Source organism: Sceloporus undulatus, chromosome 2 (assembly GCF_019175285.1).
Source record: "Sceloporus undulatus isolate JIND9_A2432 ecotype Alabama chromosome 2, SceUnd_v1.1, whole genome shotgun sequence".
NCBI classification, from domain to species: domain Eukaryota; kingdom Metazoa; phylum Chordata; class Lepidosauria; order Squamata; family Phrynosomatidae; genus Sceloporus; species Sceloporus undulatus.
In genome coordinates, this window is record NC_056523.1 from 228,887,324 (window position 1) to 228,895,215 (window position 7,892).

Below are 7,892 nucleotides of genomic sequence, written 5' to 3' on the forward strand. Positions count from 1 at the left end.
AGGGTCATCCAGTCCAACCCCCTGCCATGCAGGAACCCTCCATCAAAACATTTCCAACAGATGGCCATCCAGCCTCTGCTTAAAGACCTCCAAAGAAGGAGACTCCACTACACTCCAAGGGAGTGTGTTCCACTCTTGAACAGCCCTTACTGTTAGGAAGTTCCTCCTAATGTTGAGGTGGAATCTCTTTTCCTGGAGCCTGCATCCATTGTTCCAGGTCCTATTCTCTGGAGCAGCAGAAAACAAGCTTGCTCCCTCCTCAATATGACATCCCTTCTAATATTTAAACAGGGCTATCATATCACCTTTTAACCTTCTTTTCTCCAGGCTAAACATCTCCAGTTCCCTAAGTCGTTCCTCATAGGACATGATTTCCAGACCCTTCACCATTTTAGTCGCTGTCCTTTGGACACGCTCCAGTTTCTCAATGTCCTTTTTGAATTGTGGTGCCCAGAACTGGACTCAATATTCCAGGTGGGACCTGACCAAAGAATACAGTGGCACTATTACTTCTCTTGATCTAGACACTATACTTTTATTGATGCCGCATCACACTGTTGACTCATGTTCAACTTGTAGTCTACTTGGACTCCTAGATCCCTTTCACATGTTGTCTCCTTAAGCCAGGTGTCCCCCATCCTATATCTCTGCATTTTATTTTTCTGCCTAAAGTGCTGTAACTTACATTTCTCCGTGTTAAATTTCATTTTGTTAGCTTTGGCCCAGCTTTCTAGTCTATTCAGATCATTTTGAATTTTGATCCTGTCCTCTGGAGTATTAGCTATTCCTCCTAATTAGGTGTCATCTGCAAATTTGATGAGTATGCCCCCCAATTCTGTCATCCAAGTCGTTGGCACTTTACAGACAGTCCAAAAGGGTGGTCTGCTGGCGCCCGTGTTTGCTGCGTGAAGGAGCCGCAGCGGACAAACCATGCGGCTTCTCCGTGCAGGAAAAAGAAGGCGCAAAAAGCGACTTCTTCTTGCGGCGCCACTGTGACTTTGCAAGGCACCAATGGCGCCCTTGCGGCGTCACAAGGGCGCCAAGACGTGCTGACGCTAGGCGTCCATCACGTCAAAATGGTGGCGCCCATCTGTATAGGGTGCCACCATTTTGACGCCCTCATTACGTGCGAAGGGCAAGGACCATCAGGAATGTGCCATTGATGAAGATGTTGAATAGCACTGGCCCCAGAACACAACCCTGTGGGACCCCACTGGTCACTTCTCTCCAGGATGAAAGGGAGCCATTGTTGAGCACTCTTTGGCTTCAGCCAGTCAACCAATCACAAATTACAAATCCATGTAACAGTTACCTTGTCTAACCCACATTCTACAAGATTGTTTGCAAGAATGTCATGGAAAACTTTGTCAAAGGCCTTACTGAAATCAAGATATACTATATCCACAGCGTTCCTTTCATCTACCAAGCTGGTAATTTTATCAAAGAAAGAGATAAGATTTGTCTGGCATGCCCTTCTCCAATCTGCTGGGACTTCTCCTGTTCTCCAGGAGTTTTCAAAGATTATTGCCAATGGCTCCGATATTACATTTGCCAGTTCTTTTAATACCCTTGGATGTAGTCATGGAGACTTATATTCATTAGATTAACAAGGTATTCCTTTACTATCTCTTTACTTGTTCTGTGCTGAAATTCCCCTAATCTGTCCTCTGCTCCATTATACTCAGGTTGAGCACTCTTTTCCTTTTCTGAGAAGACTGAGGCAAAGAAGGTGTTGAGCAATTCTGCCTTTTCTCTCTCCCCTGTTAGCATTTTGCCATCTTCTCCATGCAGTGGCCCTACCATTTCCTTCTTCTTCCTTTTCCTGCGGACATATCCAAAAAAGCCCTTTTTATTGTTTTTAACCTCTCTAGTAAGCCTGAGTTCATTCTGCGCTTTAGCTTTTCTGACTTTACCCCTACACATGCCTGCTATTTCTTTGAATTCCTTTTTCGTGATTTCCCCCTTTTTCCATTTCTTATACATGTTCCATTTAAAACTTAGCTCAGTTGAAAGTTCCTTAGTCATCCATCCTGGTTTCTTGAGACATCTCCCATTTTTCTTTCTCAATGGAACTGTTTGAAATTGTGCCTTCAGTATCTCCCTGTTGAGAAACTCCCATCCATCCTGAACTCCCTTCTCTTTTAGTATTTCTGACCATGGGATCACCCTCAGTACATCCCTACGTTTACCAAAATCTGCTCTCCTTAAGTCTAGGATGCATGTCTGACTATGCCTGGCTTCTCCTTTCCATTGTATAACAAACTCCAGGAAAACATGGTCACTTCCATCTAAGGATCCCACCCTTTGCACTTCATTAACCGTCATCCTTGTTGGTTAGGATCAGATCCAAAATAGCTGGCCCCCTTGTTGCCTCTTCCACCTTTTGGACAATCAAATTATCTTTGAGGCAAGTGAGGAATTTGCTAAACCTTGAGGATTTGACTTTCAGCAAATATCAGAATAGTTGAAGTCACCCATCACTACTACATCTCTCCTTTCTGAGTGTGTAGCCATCTGTTCTAAAAAGGCGTAATCCAATTCCCCCATCTGATTTGGGGGTTTGTAGTAGACTCCCACCAGAACATCCTTGTTGTTTCCCTCACCTTTAATTTTTATCCAGATGCTCTCCACCTGGATGCCAGTATTGATGTCCTGGATCTCTTCGTTGGTGTACATGTCCCTGACATATAGTGCTATTCCTCCTCCTTTCCTGTTTGGCCTATTTCTCTTAGAAAGGTTATACCCCTCTATTTCCACCTTCCAACTATGAGACTCATCCCACCAGGTTTCAATGATGCCTATTATATCATATTTGCTTTGTTGTACTAGGAGTTCGAGTTCATCTTGCTTATTTCCCATGCTCTCTGCATTAGTGTAGAGACATTGCAGACCATGGGTCCCTTTTACTTACTGCCTGTGCAAGTTTTTTTTGCCTCCCACTGTTGGGTTCTTGCACTATTTGTCTTGTTTCCACTATGTCAGTTTGACTATTTTCTCCAGCCCTTTTGCCTTCCTTAATATTGTCTCCCTTCCCCACGAAACTCAGTTTAAAGCCCTCCTGATTAAATTCTTGAGACTGCTGGCAAAAACATTTCTTCCAACTGGCATGAGATGCAACCTGTCCGTTGCAAGAAGTCCCTCCTCATGGAACCGCAGCCCATGATCGAAGAATCTAAATCATTCTCGGTGGCACCATCTGCGGAGCCAGTTGTTCACATCCGTTATTTTCTTCTCCCTTCATGGACCGTGCCCTTCAACTGGCAGAAGAGACGAGATGACAACCTGTGCATCTATTCCTTTCAGCTTCCTACCAAGCGCCTCGTAATCCCTTCTGATGTTCTGAAGGCTGTGTCTTGCAGTATCATTGGTTCCCACGTGGACCAAAAGGAAGGGGTATTGGTCAGTAGGCTTGACCAGTCTTGTCAGCCTCTCTGTCACATCTTGGATTTTTGCCCCAGGGAGACAACACACCTATTGAGACATCTTGTCAGGCCTACAAATCACTGCTTCTGCACCCCTCAGCAAGGAGTCCCCCACTACAACCACACGCCACCTCCGAGGCTTAGCAGCGCCTGTTCCCTCTGGTGGGACTCTCAGGCTCCCCTGCTCTGTCCCTGACATCTGTCCACGCTGCTCTTCCTCTTCCTCCTTGATAAGGGAAAGAGCTTCAAATCGATTCTCTAGCTCCAAGCTCCCAGAACAATCCCTTCTTGGCCTACTTCTCTGTGTGACATTCCTCCAGCTGTCTGCCTCCTGTGTATGGGAAGTGACCTCCTCGGCCCCAGCAACTTCCTCTGCGTGGTACTCGTCCAAGATCGTTCATTCCGTTCTGTCCAGAAAATCATCTTGCTCCCTAATATGTTGAAGTGTAGCTACTCTGGACTCCCGCTGCTGTATTTTCTCCTCCAAGAGTGCTACCAACTTTCACTTGGTGCATGTGAAGCTCTCCACTTCTGTAGGCAAGAAGACAAACATCCCACAAGTGTTGCATGTGACTGCAGTAGTTATCTTGGTGTCCATATTGCGAAGTCTTTAGTAATCACTAAAACAGGGCTGTCGGCTTCCTCCTCAAAAAATTCTCTGGTAAACAGCAACGTTGAGGTCCCTATTGACCTGGCCTTTTCACCAGTCTCTGGCAGCGAGCTCAATCTACTGGGAATATAACTTTATAGGAATGTCCTGGCTGCTAGTTTGTACTTAAGGGTAAGGTTCTGATTAAAGGTTTTCTCCTAAACACAGTTCTCTAGATGAGGCCTGGCCAGTGAAGAAGGTAGTGGAACTATTACTTCCCTCGACTTGAAAACCTTGCTTCTATTAATGCAGGCTAAGTAGCATTTGCCTTCTTTGCCACAGCATTACACTGCCGGGTCATGTTCAACTTACAATCAGCAATAATTCTGAGGTCTCTTTCACATGTACTACTGTGTGCTGAGCCATGTATCATGCTGAGCCCTATTTTGTACTGTGCATTTGGTTTTTGTGGTCTAAATGGATAATTTTGCATTTCTCTCTTGAATTTCATATTATTAATTTCTGCCCAAATTTCTAGTTTATGTAGGTCCTTTTGAATTCTGTTTCAATCTTCCAGTGTCTTAGTCAGCCCTCCAAGGTTTGTGTCATCTAAAAACTTGATGACGATTCCCTCCACCCTGTCATCTAAGTCATTGATAAAAAAATTGCATTATGACAGAACCCTGAAGCACTTGAGAGCTCCTTCAGTTTAAAGTACAGTCATTGTCAATGGCCCTTTAAGCAAGGTTTTCCAAATGGATCCATTTGAAACTGTTCCCATCTATTCCGCATTTGATTAATTTGCTAATCAGTATATTATTGGGAAGCTTATCAGATGCTTTGCTCAAGTCCAGATAAATAGCATCTGCAGTGTTTCCCACCATCTACTAAACTAGTGACCTCATTGAAGAAAGATAAAGTATCTGCAGGGGTTTATTTCCAGTCTCATTATATACAATGTGTAATAAAAGGATGCCTTGATATACAATGGCAAAAATCAAGGTTAGCTTTTTGGAATTAAAAAATCTGTAGATGCAGAATCTATGGATACAGAGGACTAACTGTATAAGATTAGTCTGGTAGGATTTGTTCTTGACAAACCAATGCTGACTCCTTCTAATCACTACATTGTCGTTTGCAGGCAGACTCCTGTGTAATCCAGTCTAATATTTTTCCTGGTATTGAGGTCAGGCTAACTGGTCTGTGGTTTCCTGGACCTTCTTTTTTGCCTTGTTTTGAAGAGAGAGGCAATGTTGTCCTAATTCCATAAATGAAATAAAGGGGAAATGAAGTACCAATTTCTTCATGCCTAAGCCATTCTTGACACCTGAAGCCCTGCAATTCTAGTGAAATGAACTATCTCAGTGATGGCGGACCTATGGCACGCGTGCCAGAGGTGGCACTCAGAGCCCTCTCTGTGGGCACACATGCTGTCGCCGTAGCACAGAGTTTGCCAGAGTTTCTTACTAGAAAGCCAGAGGGACGTGGCACTTTGCAATAAATAAGTGGGGTCTGGGTTGCAGTTTGGGCACTCGGTCTGTAAAAGGTTCTCCATCACTGAACTATCTCGTCCTCTGCCATTTGGTGCAGTTATCTCTGGCTTTTCTTCGCGAACGAGGATTCAGGAAGGACTCATACTGCGCTTTCTACAAGCGCACTGATGACTAAAAAGGCCGATCTGAGATAAACTAGTCCGGTTGCAGAAGGTACAACAGAATGTCTCTTTGGGTGATGTTTCCAAGTTGCGGTTCGTTCTGCGTTGCCGTTATACAAGCGTTATACAAGCAACACATATACTCTTGATGATGTTGGAAATGTTGGCAAATGCCAGAAGTAATGGAGGAAGAAAACTATTCCTTTTCATTTCAGGATTTTGTGGCTCCTAGCCTTGCAGGGGCCTTTGGTGATTGCTCCATCTGAACCATTGATAGTCTTGTCCTGAGTTGTTGTTATGTGCCTTCAGGTCATTTCCAACTTACAGCAACCCTATCATGGGGTTTTCTGGTGCTGATAGTATGTGACTTGCTTAGGATTACCCAGCAGGTTTCCATGGCTGAGCGGGGAATTGAACCCTCCTCTCCAGGATTATAGTCCAATGCTCAAACCACTATACCACACTATAGAGATAGTCTAAGGAACTTCAGGAATTCTGCTGCTAGTGTTTCCAAGAATTTTGTCAGCAATTTTTTCTTTTTTGTTGTTGGCCAGTCTATAAGTTGTTAGTATTATATTTTACTCAGCATTACTTACAGTTTACTCCCTTCCCACCCCAGGCAAAGGGTGTTCTTCAGAATTGCTTGTGCAAAGAGGTCCATTGAGCTTGCTTAATGAAAGGACATCAGCTCTTTGCAAGAGCTGCTTGTAATTAAAAGTGTGATGGAAACTCTCTTCCAAAAGATCTAGAAGACACAAGCAGCAGCAAAATGCTTGATTTCTTAACTTACGAATCTCAGATGATGAACTTTTGCTCAGAATTTTCACTTGTGAATAGGGAAGGGGTATGGGAAAGGATGTTGTTTCAAAGAGAGTAAAATTAGGTTGGCAGAGCTCCATCTCTATTTGTAGCCAAGACAAGGCAGGGCCTTTGGAAAGAGTGAGCAGAAACGTTGACAGAAGGTGCCTTCTGGATTTGGCTGCCAGTACAGCTATGATGGGCCAAAATGAAAGTCCTACTGGAGGTTTCCCTTCACCACTAGCCTTCCAGTTTCCCCTGGATGTGTATGCCATTCAGGGCTTTCATTCAGACTGGTTTTTCACCAGTGGAATATTTCTAAGTTTCCCTGAAATTTTTGAGTCAGAATTGGGTAGATTCTGCACTCTACTCTAAACAATTGCAGCAGAAGATGTCCAGCTAAAGGAGGTTTACTTGATGAACAAGGAGTGTTGGTTGCCAACTGATGAAAGAGGTGACTGGCTGAGGAATGTCCCTGGGAGGTGGGAGAGAGTATAGGGTGCTGCTTTAATATCTGAAATTAGGGTTGCCTTGATCTGCACTAAGTACCGTCTTAAAATTGCCGATAATCCCTGATGCCTGTGGGATGGTGTTTGTATGGGACAACTGTGGTAGATCCAGGGGCTAATTTTCTGCTCCAGGGTATTAGACATGCAGTGTTTCCCAAATGGCAATCTTCCAGATGTTTTGGACTTCATCTATCAGAATTCCTGATTGTTGACTAATTTGGTTAGGGCTTTTGGGAGTTGGAAATCAAAAACACCTGGAAGTCTAAGATTCATACGATCTGAAGAGAAACCAGAGTACTGGTTTATATTTACCAGTAACATATGTGTGAAGTACATTGAAATTTTAATTTGGGAACAGAAAGTAACATTAATCTGATGTATAGCATACGAAATGGATAAAGACAAAAGGAAGTAATTTATGTAAATGTGTACAAAGAACATATAGTACAGTATTATATATTTTAATATTTAGAAAAAACTTAGTGTGTGTGTGTGTGTGTGTGTGTGTGTGTGTGTATATATATATATATATATATGAAAACACCAGGAAGTCTAAAGTTTGGGAAACACTGTACTACAAGAAGTAAAAAGAATAGACGTGGAAGTGGTCTAAGGTCCACTCCATACAGTGGTGCCTCGGGTTACGAAATTAATTCGTTCCGCCATTCCTTTCGTAACCCGAAAATTTCGTAACCCGAAACACTTTTCCGTTAGCACTGGAAAGCCTAAAGCTGCACTTTGCAGCATTTGAATTTCGCGCCGAAATGAATTTCGTAACCCGAAACAGTTTTTTTCCAATCCAACTTTTTCGTATCCCGGAAATTTCGTAACCCGATCATTTCGTATCCCGAGGCACCACTGTATCTTGAAAAATCTGTTTTTTAATGTTGGATAGTGCAGAAGGGCCTTAGAACCTATTT

At 43.3% G+C, this 7,892-nt stretch overlaps 1 protein-coding gene across 2 annotated transcripts in view; it reads left to right on the top strand.

Annotated features, from left to right (window-relative positions):
• SLC44A2 (solute carrier family 44 member 2) overlaps nucleotides 1–7,892 on the top strand; it is a 135,910-nt gene that overhangs the window by 79,806 nt on the left and 48,212 nt on the right. The gene's annotated exons all lie outside the window — the stretch shown is intronic.